This window comes from Podarcis cretensis (genome assembly GCF_951804945.1).
Source record: "Podarcis cretensis genome assembly, chromosome: 2".
Taxonomy (NCBI): domain Eukaryota; kingdom Metazoa; phylum Chordata; class Lepidosauria; order Squamata; family Lacertidae; genus Podarcis; species Podarcis cretensis.
The window spans coordinates 76,815,340-76,831,687 of NC_137171.1; the positions used below are offsets into that span (position 1 = coordinate 76,815,340).

The following is a 16,348-nucleotide window of genomic DNA, read 5'->3' on the forward strand; positions in this document are numbered from 1 at the left end:
CACTGCAAAAATAATTTAGGGAAGGAAATCGCCAAAGAACTTGTTAGGCAAGCAATTCCATTACTCATAGCTAAAATGGAATCGGGAAGAACAAATGTTAGATAAAACCCTTGCAAAACAAGGTGCTCTCTGAAGGTTTTTAATGGGGCTGGCAACTCTGTCGTTGCTGCATTTACTACCAGACACATATTTTGTATAAAAGATAGGTTCCAGCAAATACAACAGTAAGCACTTTAGAAATCAAAATGGCAAAGATTGCAGTCAGTTTTATCACAGCAAATTATAACCAGATATACAAGTGGAAGGAGGTAGCGACCGCATGGAAACACCGTAACAGACAGGCCTTCTAAAAATGTGAAAGGTTATGCTGATTTGAATGGAAAACATAAGCAGCAGCAGAAATGAGGGAAAGGACCAAATACTTGAAAGGGATTCAGGTCTGTTGTATTTGGGGCGGGGGGGAGTTCCAGTTCCAGGGAACTTGAACTCAATTTGATGTCATTTGGTTCTGTAACTGTGCAGAGTATCTGGAACCAAAGATTAAATGGCTTCACATTTTCCCTGCAGCTGATGAAATTCTGTGGGCAATCCATTCTGACTGCAGTATTCGATCACTCCCTCTACCCTGCATTTTTAACTTTAGATATGATATAAATTTTTCATTGCTTCTTACAACCGAAGCTAGACTTTAGCCTATCAAGTTAGTCCCCCTGAAGACAAGCTCTGTTACTCGTGTAAATAATTACTGGGTAAACTTGGAAATAGGGGGCTGAGTAGATTTTAACTGATACAGTGTCATAGGAAAATAGGCGAAGAGAGAAGAAACAGTTGAGATCTGTACTACTGGAAATCCCCTTTAAAAAGGCCAGAGCGTTTTTAACTGACTGCATGGTGACTGTTAAGTTTAACCATGAGCTGGGCTGGAGACAACAGAGTGTGACCTTCTTGTCGGCCCACCTAGTCATTCAGAAAGTTGGCAAGGCATGCATAGAACCTTCTACTCAAAGGATTGTCACATCTCAGTAGAAAGCAGTGGACATGCATTTTTATCATCACAAGTTAGAAGTATAGGCAGATAATAAAGAATTCCTTTTCCAACTTGTTCAGGACACCTTGATTTACTTTCAAACTGACCTAACATGGGAATCCCCCTCGTCATTATATTTGGCTTGCCTACTTCCATTCCCTAGTTCTGTTTAGCTTCAGGGTCTATTTACATCACCACTTATCACAAGATTGCAAGCACTTCGGTTAAAAAAAGATCTCCTCCCCCAAATTAACAAGTTGGATAGTAACTGATGTTAGTCATACTCAGAGTAGACACACTGAAATCAATAAACTTCTTCCAAGCTGCTGGAAAACAGCTGGCACCATATAAGGGGCATTCAAAAATACCCATTCACCACACAAAAACAGATACATTACAGTCATCTGATAGTGACATGACCATGTTGAAAGCAAACATGTGAAACGTGTACTCAAATGTTCTAAATTTACTGAAAGAAAGTTGAAAAGACAGAAAACTATTTTTGTTAGCTGCCTTAGTGGTTCTGAAAAGCTCCAAGTAAGTCACAGGAATTCCACCCCGCCCCCAGCGCAATCATTTCTGTCATTTGATTTACAAAGCTCTGCCCTTTATTTATAGATGTGGTATTTGCTCCATAATAACTGATTAGTAAAGGCTGCAAATGAGCACCACTGTGTGCACGTGTGAGAGATGCACAATGAGACAGCAGTATCAAAAGCTGGATTTAAATAATATTCAAATAAGGCAATCTGCACACCCTCCCCCACCCCCATTCTTCACCTGAATTTTAATTCTGCAGCACTTGCAATTTTATGCATTGTGTCAGTACAAGAGAAAGTGAATGCAAACTACTTCTGGGCACATTCATTTTTTATCAACCATACAACATGTCAACAAACTAAGAAAGGTCAAAATGATCAGTGTTATCCTTACCGTTTTTAAAATAAATAAATAAAATTATATCCTGCCCTTTCTTCCAAGGGAGCCTAGGGCAACAAACAATTCTTTGATTAAAAAACAACAAAGCAAACAATTAAAAAGTATAAAAATGTATTTAAAACATTTAAAAGCTGTTAAGGATACACCTAAATACAATTAAGCACTTAAAACAAATTTAAAAACAAGTGTAATCACGTGTCTGGATAGGACAGCTAAAACAAATGTTTTCAGCAAGCTTTTCAAAGAGTAGTTTGGCCATCAACTATTCCGTAATATTGAAGGAAGAAAAATTAAAGGTGCAACAACATGACATATAGCTACTGGTCAGTACTATAGTAACCGGGAGAGGTGCATTCTGGGTCATGACGCTAAAGATAAGAGTAAGAGTCCCATCCCACAGAGTTGGTCCAGGAGGATACCATGGTCAATGATGTTAAAAGCCACTTGAGGGGTCAAGCAGAAATAATACGGTTGCACTCCCTGGCTCTCTCTTTCTCAATAAAGCTCATCCATCTGGTGGACCAATGCCGGGTCTGTTCCCATATTGTAGTGGACCTAGGTAATCAGCCTCATCCAAGAATACTTGCTGTTGCTTCATAACCATCCTTTCCACCCTTTCACCAAGGAAGGGGTGTTGGTGACCAGCCTACAGTAATTACACTCCACTGGGTCTAGAGCAGACTTCCTCAAACTCGGCCTTCCAGATGTTTTGAGACTACAATTCCCAGCATCCCTGACCACTGGTCCTGCTAGCTAGGGATCATGGGAGTTGTAGGCCAAAAACATCTGGAGGGCCAAGGTTGAGGAAGCCTGATCTAGAGTGAGCTTTTAAAGAAGTGAACACTACACAGCCTCTTTAAGGACAAAGGCAACACTCCCATCATGCAAGGCTGTGTTTATCACCCATTCTGTCACCCCACTCTGGCTAGCTTTCATAAGGCAAGATGGACAAGGGTCTAACTAGCAGGTGGTCAAGTACATCACTAGCAGGTGATCAAGTATCCCGTTCACATCATCAGGGCACATTAACTGGAACTGATCCCACAATAATGGCCTCAACATTGCATTCGACCTTGGCTGGCACTGCCACAACACCAGCATCTAAATCACTGCAGAGTCGAGTGTCTGTATCCTGAAAGAGTTTAGCCATTTGGTTACAGTTAGTCACCATGTGCTCCAGGGGTTTTGCCCCCTGGGTCAAGGTAAGCAATGTCCCAGCCACACAATGCAACTCCACCAAGCAGTTCCTTGAGAATGCTATGGAGACACAGCCTCCCACAGCCACTTAGTAGGCTTGATTATGAGCCTGAAGATGTACTCAGTTGGCTCTGCAGCAAGATCTACGTCACGTATACTCCAGCCTGGCAGATACTGCAACTTTTGAGGCACTTTCACACTCATGCTGTTGGGAGTGTTTCAATCCGAAACACTCACATCGACATCAGATGAGCATTATTCCTTTCTATGACATGCTTCTGACACTTTTATGAACACTCTTAAGAGCTGTCGTCATTAAATTGTCAGGCAAGTGTTAGGAAGAGTGCAATGTTCACATGACCACCTCAACCCAGGCTGCAGGCTTTCAACTGCCATTCATGTCAACATCTTAATGCCTACACTTGCAATTCCCCCCACCCTCACCCCGCAAATATACAATGGCAAAGAGTGGAACACCAAATACTGGAAGAGAAGTGAAAGCCTACCTAAAGCCTGAAAATAATTCATTGTGAAGTCATGATTACTAGACTTGCCAATATAAACTTCTGAGGTTAAACACAGTTCCTCCAAAAGGTGGCAAAGTAAGAGATAACGTTGGAAAAGATGGGATGAGGGCAGGCTTAAGCCCCATATGATATGGAACTTTCCTGGGTGAAGGCTATGAAACAGGAGCACGAGTACTGGCTTGATGCAGACAAGACTAGTAGCAACAGAGTTGGTAAGATTGTCCTTTCCCTAGCATAGGTGGGGGGCAAGTGGGGTGCACAATGTTGTGGCATCTTTTTGAGTGCGTGTCCCAAACCTTAATGGTTTGTATTTAATATATTATTTTACCAGTACATTGCTTCTTCCATGATGCTGTCCCTCTTTAGGCTCCTAGAAAGCCAATCGATAGGTGTGTTTTCATTTATTTGTATTTACTTCAACAGTTTATATATTGTTTAATTACCACAGTCTCTAAGCAATTCACAAGAAAGGCTTAATTAGATTGCAACCGGGCAGATAGTAGAGGGTGTACATATTCCAGAGACCCCAAACCTGCTAAATAGGAAACACTCTCGTGGTCTGTGTTTAACAGCCAGTGGAAGCTTGCTGCTTTCCAGACCTTTCTGACTACGTAGTCCAGTACTAGCTTTCCTTTCCAGACAAACTGGAGACATTTGGAAGCAAGGTGCTGGGGGAGACACTTGAATGGCAGGGGGTTGTGCTTCCTTGGCCACAGTGCACCTTGTTCTATCAAAGAGGTATTTTAAGAGTGAATGTTCTATACTCAGTGTTAGGGTTGATATAGAGTGCATTCCTCTGTCAGGTACAGCAAACCTGAAAATGCCATGCAGACATTTACTAGCGGAGCTAGCTGGGCAGACACTCATTTATGCTGGTGCAAAAGTATAGGCTGATTTTCAACGTTTTGCACTGTGCCCCACTAGATCCAGATCAGCAGCACTCACTTCTTTTTATTACAGTTTGTTAACTGCAATGCTCAGAATAACAAAGCATTTTAAATGTCCTTTATCAATGTTATGTTGAGATGGGTCAATCCTCAAAGCTCAAGAAAAGCTTCATCTCCTCTCTGGTTAGTAGAAATCTACAATGAACAGAAAATGCAATGCATCCAGAGATCTCTTTTCATCATTTTCAATGGAGTGGGGAAAGGAAGATACTGAGGGAAGGGTTCCACACAGTCTATAAACAGCTCTGATCCCTTACACAACATGTGCATGTGCTGCCTATCAGTTGTCCATTTGCCTGATCAGGCACCACATGAGTGATTAAGCATCACGGCAGGCAAGCTTAACCTTTCTCAGGCCAAGGGCCACATGGAGGGAATGTCAAGGTGCTGAATGTCAAAACAGGCATGGCCAATTTTTAAAATAATAATAATAAAAAAGACAAATGGGGGCGGGGCTGGGAGACACACACAATACAGTGGTACCTCGGATTACAAACGCTTCAGGTTATATACGCTTCAGGTTACAGACTCCACTAACCCAGAAATAGTGCTTCAGGTTAAGAACTTTGCTTCAGGATGAGAACAGAAATCGTGCTCCGGCGGCGCAGCAGCAGCAGGAGGTCCCATTAGCTAAAGTGGTGCTTCAGGTTAAGAACAGTTTCAGGTTAAGAACAGACCTCCGGAATGAATTAAGTACTTAACCTGAGGTACCACTGTATTTTGGTTTCACAGTGGAGTATCCATGGAACCCGTCAGTTAAAAAACCAAACCCCTAGGGGTTTTTTTTAAAGAAAACAAGCCTGAAGACTACACTTTTTTGGGCACTGCAGTGAAGAGCCACCACTGCATTACAGGATCTATAGCTTACAAACTTTACTACCCATCCAGAGACTAGAACAACTATTTCCACATTGTTAGTGATTTTTTAAAATGTTTTATTTATAATTTTACCAAATTACAGGAAAAAAAGAAAAAGAACATTTTAAAAATTCTTCGGGAAGTTGTTAGTGATATATTGTGCAGTTGTTCTGACAATAATAAATGCCAGAAATAGCAGCTCCTGTTAAATGAAGCTATTACTATTTTTTGAAAAAGCAGAAAAAAGCAGCAGCAGCAGCACAATGGATATTTCCCCATCGTTCCTGCTATACACTTGTACAAAAATGGCACTGGTTAACATGATCAATTCCTCACAAAACTTTAAAAAATGAGGTTGCTTGTGTTTCTTAACACACACACACAGAGAAGGCTTTATGTATGGCTCTCTGTACAGCCTGTGCATTAAGTCTAAGAAGCATAATTGAGAAATGAAGTACTGCCTAAGCATTAAATGACTTTGAGTGACACGCTGTAGTTTGTTTAAAGTTGTGTGACTAAAATAAGTCTTCTGATCTGTAAACTGCAACAGCCATAGAGCTGCCTTAAAATTGGAATCTTTAAGATGTGCAAGAGCCAAGAAATAAAGTCTCGGCTCAATATGACAAAGCTGGAGTTGCTCCCAATCGCACCAATTAATAAAGTAGAGTACTTCAGATAGAAGGCAGCAGAATTTGTATCCTTTGCCTCCTGCCTTTCAGCAGCCAACAAGCCATCCACCAACAGCTCTGCAATTTTCTTTCAGCTGTATGGGGTCCTCCGTGGGGACTTGCTTTATCAAAACTAGAAATACATTGGAACTGCCCTCCGTTTACTGTTCCATCAAGGAATGAGGAGGTAAAAAAAGAGATGTGGATATAGGATGGGAGATGCAGCAAATCTAATAAAAGCTGGCTATTGTCTGGTTTCTGTACGTGCAGGGCATGGAAAGAGTGCAGTTGATTTTGGTGGTGCAGGCGTGGAACTCTGCACACAACTTTGCACTGACTCCTCAAAATGAGCTTCCAGCTTTAGTAGCTTCCAACCAATGAGTTATGGATTATCTATAATGCACCATTGTCCTAGAGCAGGCATGTCCAACAGATAGATCGTGATCTACTGGTAGATACTGGACATCTGTGGTAGATCACTGGTAGATCATTGGTTCCCCCCAAAGAAGCTGAACAACTGTGGCTCCCCTAAAGAAAGCTCAACATTTTACCTCCTCCCTGAAAAAACTCAAGAACTTTGACCCGAACCCCAAAAAAGGGAGCAGATCACTGCCAGTTTTTAACTCTGTGAGTAGATTGCAGTTTCTTGGGAGTTGGCCATCCCTGTCCTAGAGTAACAATCCCTTTACAGCACTTTAGCTGCTGGTTTGTTTAATTAAAGGAGGGAAGTTGCAAGTTAGTGAGGGCCTCAAGTCAACTCTTCCTCCTCTTGAGATAAGCAAAGTTTTAGCATTGTCCCAACAACAACAGAAACCATTAGCTTGATGAGCACAGCCTAGTGCTTCTAGCAGCCTCACCAGTAAAACAGGTTATTGTACAATCCCTTAATTAATTCATTTCATCCCACCAGCCACAGCCATGTACAATGATGAGATCCAGCATAAGGGCACAGTGAACTGTGAATACATCATGAGAGCAACCATGCTTATGCAACCAACACCCTAGGATTCTCCACCATTGTAAAAACATGGGCTGCTTGTTCACAAGGCAATTCTGAACTACAGTGGTACCCTGGTTCTCAAACTTAATCCATTCCAGGAGTCCATTCAACTCCTGAAACAGTTCAAAAATCAAGGCGCGGCTTCTGATTGGCTGCAGGAGCATTGGATGTTTGGCTTTCGAAAATTGTTCGCAAACCGGACCACTTACTTCCAGGTTTGCACATTCGGGAGCTGATATGTTCAACTAAGCCGTTCGGGAACCAAGGTACCACTGTACTAGTTTAATTAACAATTGCTTAAACAGATCCTTACATGCAAACCCTACAATGAGGAGGACAGGAGCCCTCCTGCAATTGTCAGCTACTGGTGTGAAAGAACAAAAGTCCCTAACCATCATACTATAAAAGGAGTTTCAGATGTTTAGCATTAATATATTGGAAGTATATTCCTCTGGTTTGGGAAAATATAGCTATAAAATGAGAGAAGGAACTAGAGTTATATTATAAATGAAACTAAATTAGACTAGCAAAGAACTATTCTCAAAGCACTTTTGCTGTATAACCACTCCATCTTATTCAATGGCCTGGTTTACACATCATACTAAGCCAAGTCATGCATGAAGCACACCTGTCCCTAAAGTATATTTTTGGTCTGCAATTTTCTTGCTGTGGCAAGTACTTAGTCTTCGGCTTCTTCCCAACTCTAGCCGGGGGTGGGGGTGGGGATTCAATTTGTCTCTGGCCCCAAAGTTGTGGTAAGGAAGCCTAGGATTTGCTTATGGGTTCTGCCAAACCCAGAACCAAAGCAAGTCTCTACACTCCTTCCAGCTTTAAGATGGAGGGGAATTGGGACTTTTTTTACAAATTGCATCAAATCTACTACTTCTCATCTTATCAGACTAGAGAAGGGAGCAGGGGTTAGTCTCTGGTCTCATGCTGTGTTTTGGAGATGCAGGACAAAGTCAGAGACAAGACCCACATATGGGTAGGCATATTTTTTTTTGGTTAGCCACCAAGCGTAGGCGACATATGTGTACCTCCATATTTGTTACTTAGAAATGACAATCTAATTAATCATTAAATAACCATTAAAAAGGTAGCCAGTCTCTACTGCAAGTGACAACAGACCAGTATTTTCACCTTTCTTAAGTGTTATGACTATTGGCACATGTGTATAAAGATGTTAGTGGTGTCACAATCGTCCGAATTTGTACAGGAAGCCAATACCACAGTATGTCCTTTCATGTTCTTCCTCCCAAGTTCTTTGTGCACTCTTCCCACAAGTGCAGACAGATTTCTGGTAGTAATGCTGACAGTGCTATGTTAAAATAATCACTACTTATCAATACGTACATGTGTGTGTGTGTCTTCACAACTTGAGAAGACTTACAATTCAGCACCTAAAATTACATGATAAAAAAGGAAACCCAAACTGCAAGTAAATATAAGACCGACAGCTACAATTTAAAAATCCCAATATTTCAACTCAGCAAATTTGACACATCTTCCTTCATGCTCACCCATGTGACAGGGAGAGAGGCTCATATCCATACCCAAGTACAGAGTGAAAACAGTGCATCAAAAGATGCAATTTTTACAGATGAAGAGAGATCAAATGGAAACAGCAGTGTTAGAAGCTCCTCTACCAACAATGGCACAATGACAGGCGAGGCTTCCTCATCCGCCAGAATTTAACATCACATACAAAGCCAGTGATTAAAAAGTAACACAGTTTACATTTGAACTTCGATCATTTGCAGCTACACTTACTGCTGACATCTGTTCTCACAAGCAATGTGCTTTTCTTTTCTTTTTTACTGTGGAAGTCCAAACCACCAGCAGCTATTTAAAATACCCATATATTTTTAAGCAAGTTAAAATAGGAATCCCTGGTATATTAATGAATTAGCAATTTCAGGTGGGACCGCAGGGCTCTATGCTACCTTTAGCCTTCAAAATTGTTACCTAGGCTTATTCATATTCCTACCCTGCAGGGGTTGAACTAGGTGACCCATTGCGTCCCTTCCAACTCAATTCTGATAGAGGTAACTCATTTAAAAGAATTACAGGAAACACAAAGCTACTTCTGCGGTAATCACAGAACATGTTTTTCCACAATTATCCTAATTCTGTTTTCTTTGGAGTGTGAACACACATAGATTTCTAGAATTGGAAAGGACTATCTAGTCCAAAAACCTGCAATGCAGGAATCTTTTTGCCCAATGTGGGGCTTGAACCCACAACCCTGAGATTAAAAATCTCATGCTTTACTGACTGAGCTATCCAGTATTGGTAACTCACCATCACAGCAAATACAGTATACTGAAGGCAGTCACTGTTAACATCCTGCTACAAATGCCAAGATGACCAGGTATGAAGGTGTGATAAAATTTTCCTTACAGGTAAACCAACTTACCTACTATTTACATACTCGTGGTGCTAAATTATCACTTTGTTAATTGACTGTCTGTACTCTTGAAACTGGGGGACGCAGGTGGCGCTGTGGGTTAAAGCCTCAGCGCCTAGGGCTTGCCGATCGAAAGGTCGGCGGTTCGAATCCCTGCGGCGGGGTGCGCTCCCGCTGCTCGGTCCCAGCGCCTGCCAACCTAGCAGTTCGAAAGCACCTCCGGGTGCAAGTAGATAAATAGGGACCGCTTACCAGCGGGAAGGTAAACGGCGTTTCCGTGTGCGGCTCTGGCTCGCCAGAGCAGCGATGTCACGCTGGCCACGTGACCCGGAAGTGTCTCCGGACAGCGCTGGCCCCTGGCCTCTTAAGTGAGATGGGCGCACAACCCCAGAGTCTGTCAAGACTGGCCCGTACGGGCAGGGGTACCTTTACCTTTACCTTTACCTTACTCTTGAAACTGTAAAATCAAGAACACAAGACAGCAAGCTCTCTCTTTTCAAAAAAAAAAAAGCAAAAATGGAAGAGTGAAGATTTATAATTGAAAAAATATGCTTGCATACACTTTCAATGAAATTAGGGAGGACAGAAAAAAGTTATTGCCACCCTCACCCAAGACTTCCCTTGAGGATTTAGAGACTCTATGAAGAAAAAAAGGAGACGCCCCCTTCACCAAGATAAAAGCCGTTAAGCATACTGTGCCCCTTTCAAAGAGGTGGCCCTCGTGACTGCCCTCCGCTTCTCCTGCCCTTCCCCACCATCAGCCTCTCTTTGTCTTTCTCTCTTACATGTGCTGGTGCCAAAAGAATCATCTCCAAATAATTATTCTTTGGAGCTCTAATTTTAGCAGCATGTTCATCATTCTCAGTAAACACAATTAAAGGAAATTGAAACAGAAAGAGGACATTTTTAGATGGCTGGAAAAAATGTGTTTCTAGGTCTACAGTGGTACCTCTGGTTACGAACTTAATTCATTCCGGAGGTCTGTTCTTAAGCTGAAACTGTTTTTCTCCTGAGGCGCGCTTTCGCTAATGGGGCCTCCGGCACACGACTTCCGCTCGCATCCTGGGGCAAAGTTTGCAACCAGGAGCAACTACTTCCGGGTTAGCGGAGCTCGTAACCAGAAGCGTGCGTAACCAGAGGTACCACTGTACATGCTTCCCATTCTGAAAGAAGGGCACAAACTAGGATCCCAAGTTCTATCTTGGCCATTTCCAGTCCTGCGAAGTTACTCAGAATAAAACTAGTCTGACTCTCACATTCATCCTCACATAAGGCCGCCAGTTTCAATATGGGATTGGGCAGTTCTTGTGCATCATGTTACCCTTCCAGATGCTGTTGTATTATAATTCCCATCACCCTCAACCACTGGCCCTGCTGACTGTGGCCAATGAGAGCTGGAGCCCCAGAACATATGGAGGATGCCATGTTAACTACCCCTGGCTTATCAGCTGTAAAATAACAAGAGCTGTGGCAGCCACCAGTGCAGTGGTGGTAGGGACAAGCATACCTAAATAAGTTTGACCTCTGCGGTATCTGCCACTTTCTGCAAACTTTGTGGTTTCCCCAGGCACACTGATACCTCTTCTCTTCCTTATCAGCCCCATTTTGGCTACACGAACACTGTAATTCAGCACCTGAGTTTGCTACTAATGTATATATGATGATCATGTTGCTCATTAGAACATGCTGCTCCTCTTATTTTCCCCAATTAACTAAATACCTTTAAAAAAAATGAGAAAAGAAAACAAGTTTGAAACCTCTCAAGAGACTAGAAAATATTGTAGGTGGCTTTCCCGAACAGAAACAATTTATTATATCTTTCATGCCCTTCAACTCTATTGTATCAGTAACTGTTATGGAAGACATTTAATCACTGATTTATAAGATACTTACCTCAAGTAAATTTAGGACACATCCCTAGACAAAAATATAAGACATTTTTTCTCTTAAGACCTCCCCTATTCAGTGCTGGGTTTTTATGTATGTGTATCCACTGTTCTGGCGCATCATAATATGCCAGGCAATTTATGGAGAACAGAACATCTCATCTCACCTTAAGAGCATCCAGTGTCCTGCTATTCCTTGGCAATCCTATACAACTAGAGACAAGGACTTAGTGGGACATATTTCTCAATAGATATGTGTAAAATCAGTTAGAAACCTGGCCTTGTGACGGTATTACGTGATACACAAGAGTTATATTATAGGCCTGTGTGTAGAAAGAGGAAGTAATTGGACAATGCCTGAGACTGTGGCTTGTGAAATGAAAGCAGGTCAATGCCAAGGACTGTTCCTTGTAAACAGACACAGGCTTGCTTTAAATGGAACACTAAGCCATGGTTTGTTTAGCATAACCATGGTTTGTTTCACCACGCAAACTGAGCCCAGTAGCTTAACCATGCTTTGCTTATTCCCAATAAACCACAATCTTAAGCCTTTTATTGTTGTTAATTTATGAAACTTGGCTTTCTCAAACTATGGCATCCCATTACATTGGAACCCAGCACTGTTTGCTAAGTATGGTTTGTATGCCTGTTCCAGACACTGGGCAGATTGCAGAGTCATGCATCAAGAGTGGAACAAAAAGGAATCTTCTCCCAAGGATAAGTGGCTCTTGCTGGCTTATTGCCCAAAGATCTAGGCCCTAACTTTGCCTGGTAACAGGCTTCTTTTCTCACCCTACTCTTCCACTACTAAAACTCCTCCCCTCAAAGGCAGACAGCTTTGCCGCTGCTACAAATAAAGGAAAATTTAAAGTGACCACAGCCTAGTGAGTCCATAGTAACATCTAGAATCGGATGAAGAAGGAAGCAGAGGAGTTAAAGGAACTGGGTACCATGATACTCTAATTTAACTTATATGAATTCACATACAATTGAATTCACATACAATTGAATTCTTAACTGTTTCTTAACTGTTGTAAAAAAACCTTGAAAGCATTCATAGGTAAAAGTAGCAAGGTTTAATAACTTGGTACTAACAGTGCCAAAATACTTTTAAGGGGGTGAAAAACTCAAATGAGTTTTCAATCAGCACTCAACACTGCCCATAAAACCTTTGCCTGCAATTTCCAACTTGCAGCTTCCATTTAACTCGAAACCCCCGGTGCAAAGACCTAATGTACAATCCACATGTGCCCTGAAGTCTCAGTTTGACTGTTATAAACCCAGAAACAATCCTTGATCTTAGTGACCTGGTGTTTCTAGGATGTGCACGCTAGAAGCTGCACACCTCAACTCTAGATGGGAATATAGTTACTTAACTGAAGGGGGTACGAATAATGGAGATAAAGAGTTATGCAAAACACCAGGGAGAAGGCAGCCTATGGTTAGGCAAGGGAACGTTCCCCAAGAGTGAGCGGTGGTACCTGTCGTAATGGCCATCATGGAGAGGACACAGAAATCAATGAGGGAGAATTGGTGAAGCTGGAGAAATTAAAGATGACTTTGTGGAATGAATAAAGATAGCATTCCAGTCCTGGAAAGGCTGGACACCAAGCAGTGCTTGGGAAGAAGAGACAGGTGCTGACATTCTACAAACTGGTCTTTAATGTGGGTTACGTGCTTCTCAGCTTTACCTTCTGGATTTATCCATGATTTGTGAGATCTTCAGAAGAACTCTCTGTATCCTGAAGAAACTGTCCCCCACAAATGTGGGGAATGAAGAACAGCAACAAAAATCACCTTATCCTTCCATGAGCTTGGCTTCATGGGAAGGGCATCGGTAGGGCGGAGGCGGCCTTGGATTCATCCCACTTTAGCATTTTGGCCTGGGAAGTGTGTGTGGAATACTACAAATGCAAGTACTTCTATAGCATGGTCCTGCAGGCAGTGCTGGACAGCAAATGATAATTCATGGATACATACTTTAGTGTTTCTGGGAGAAACCACAACACTGACATTTCTTGGACATTCTCCACCCTTGCAGATAAGCATGAGATAGGCATCATCTTCTTTAGGTTGGTGGGATTACACAATAAAGTTCCTGTGTGTTCTCTTATCCATGTAGACCAGGCATTTGCTTTGTAATCGTGGCTGTTGCCTCCCTAAAAGTCTTCAAGAACTGGCATTGAAGGGAACTTCAAAAACCACCATAGAGTAGAGCAGGGCTATTCTGGAGGAGTGGAGATCCATTTACAACTTGCTAGTCATAGAGCAAGTTGCTGATGTCCTTGTTGCTGATGTCATCTTTGGTTTGGTGTACTCTCCACAACATCTGCTAGATGACATCCAACTGGAGCAGTATCCAGACCTACCTTGATGAGGGGAGGGATGCAGGGTCCATAGACTGGAAAGCAGTGTAATCCTCCTCCTCAGTCATTCAGTTGCCAGCAAGTGTGAACAGCAGAGCCATCTTCAGGCTGGGGTAATTAGGAACATGAGATCCCAGTTCATTTGGGACCATCACCTCCAGTTTCCCAGAAGTTCTAGCTGCTACTGACATGTCTTTGCTCATACCATCGGGAGGCACCACAAGATTCACTCCCCATTCTGAATCTACTGGAGTCCCACAGCACTCCTTCCTTTTGTAATTCAATCACATGGATTGCTGCTTGCTTTCTCCTAAAATTCTTCTCGTTTTGTAAATCAATAAAATTTGATCATTAAATCAAAGCATGTGATTTCGGAGGCAGTGAGTACAGTTTAGCTGGGAAGAGGAGGGGTGATGCGACTATCTGGTTGGGCTTTCTGAAGATGCTTACTGATTATTAGAATTGTGTACAGGTGGAGTTGTTTCCTTGGTAATTTCCTGTGGTATGTTTTTCATTGGAAGCTGAAAGGGAACGTTTGGTAGCTTTGAGTATTTTGGTGATTAGCAGTGTGGGGGATCTTTCTTGCCACAGTTTCTCAAGTTAAGTCTTTTTAGGACTGAATAGAAGTTAGAATCCTCGCAACTCCACAAAACACAATGTTCTATCTCTTCTGAATAGGGATGTCAAACGTAGGCCCTGAGGCCTCACTGGGTTCCCAAATAAAGTCCACAGTACCCCTACCATTCCTCAAAAATTGACAAACCTGCAGGCCAATGAAAACGGTGCCTTTGTTAGAACAAAAAGGAGCAGGAACATTAATGACTACTACTGCATTCTACAGAATCCCATCTCCACCTTCAGTGGTAAAAGAGTCCAGCCATGTGGCAAGTGGAATAATGGTATGTAGCAATCCAAGCAGTAAAAGTGATATTTTTTTCATTTGGAAGCATCATGGGTCTCAACCCGTAAGCATCCACGATCTGAGGAATTTTGTTCTCAAACATATTTGCCTTTGGCACACCTTGTTTATCCCATTCCCACGATAGAATCAGAGTTGGAAGGGACCCTGAGGACCATCTAGTCCCACCCCCTGCAAGGCAGGAATCTCAACTAGATAATGCATGACAGTCATCCAACCTCTGCTTAAAAACCCCCAAGGAAGGACAGTCCACCACCTCTCATGGAAATCTGTTCCACTGTTAAACAGCTCTTACTGTCAGAAAGTTATTCCAGGTACTTAGTGGGAATCTCCTTTCTCGTATTACCGAACTACTTATTTAAACCATCTTCTCAAAATTACCGTAAGTGGTTACGGTGGTACCTCTAGTTGCGGACTTAATCCATTTAGGGGTGCCATTCGAACCCTGAAAGTCTGCAACTAGAGTGCCTCTTCTGCGCATGTGCGCGGTGCGATCGAGCGCTTCTGCGCATGCACCGAACCCAAAAGTAAACACTCCCAGGTTTGCCGCTTTCATAAGCTGAAAGTCCTTAACAAGAGCGGAACGCAACACGGGGTATGACTGTACTACTATTCAAACAAGTATAAGAGGGCAGGTTTCATAATAAGCATACTGTAATTAATTTAATCTGCAGCCTGTTAATGATTTATACACCTCACAAAATATTCTACACCTTCACTGTTGCACAGAAGCCAATACATTTGTGTTGCATCTTTACCCCAAATGTTTAGGGTGCGGGCAAAAATGATTCCTTGCTCCCAGGTTGCCAATTAGCCTGAAAAACAAGTGATTGGCTTTCCTGCAGTCTTATCTATAAAATATAGCATATGTTGGTGTTGACACTTTAGATCACCTCAATAAATAAATAAATGCTCGTTATTATTTTTTACATGGCAACTACCAGATGACTTCTCTCTCCTCATGGAGAGTTTGTATTTACAGCTATTTTGAGCATGGTCAAAAGTCCAAAAAGATTTTGGAGAACAGCAAGATGAACTGTGTGGGAAAAGCAGTAATTTGCAATCATCTATTTAGTTCTACCTGTCTTTTTAATTTGGCTGATTAATTATGTCTAGTGATTAAATCACTGCTTTTTATGATGATTAAGCTAATAAACCAGGGTGCGTGTGACTACATTTTTTGAGTGTCCCAGTTTTCTGAACCTAAAAGATGCTCTCTAATATCTAATCAGTGACATTTACCTTTAATAACCAATGCTGCATGGCAAACCCATCAAAGCCCTTAATTTAAGCAGAGTTTAAGCACTGTATTTTCTTCCAATGCAATCACTGTGTATGTGTAACAAGATGTAATACACCCCAGCATGCATTCATATGTACCCAATTTAAGGTACAACAGCAGCCTAAAGCTATATTTATGTTAGCAACTGCTGGACTTCCTGTGGCATTTACTAGAGGACACACCCCTACTTTGGGTCTGTTCACATGAGTCCTGCAGTAAAAATTACTCACTGGAGCATTTTAAACACCGTAGCTTAAAAATACTTCCCATTTCATTGCTAGTGCAAAAGCACCCATAAATGCATCTGCCGGTCTAACCATAAATT

At 42.0% G+C, this 16,348-nt stretch overlaps 1 protein-coding gene and 1 long non-coding RNA gene across 2 annotated transcripts in view; one reads left to right on the forward strand and one right to left on the reverse strand.

Annotated features, from left to right (window-relative positions):
- Positions 1 to 16,348, reverse strand: part of SFMBT1 (Scm like with four mbt domains 1) — a 78,660-nt gene that overhangs the window by 49,039 nt on the left and 13,273 nt on the right. The window lies entirely within an intron of this gene.
- LOC307211099 overlaps positions 5,200 to 16,348 on the forward strand; it is a 444,355-nt gene continuing 433,206 nt past the window's right edge. The window contains exon 1 of the long non-coding RNA XR_013836295.1: positions 5,200 to 5,368. This is a non-coding gene — a long non-coding RNA (uncharacterized lncRNA). The remainder of the gene's footprint in view (positions 5,369 to 16,348) is intronic.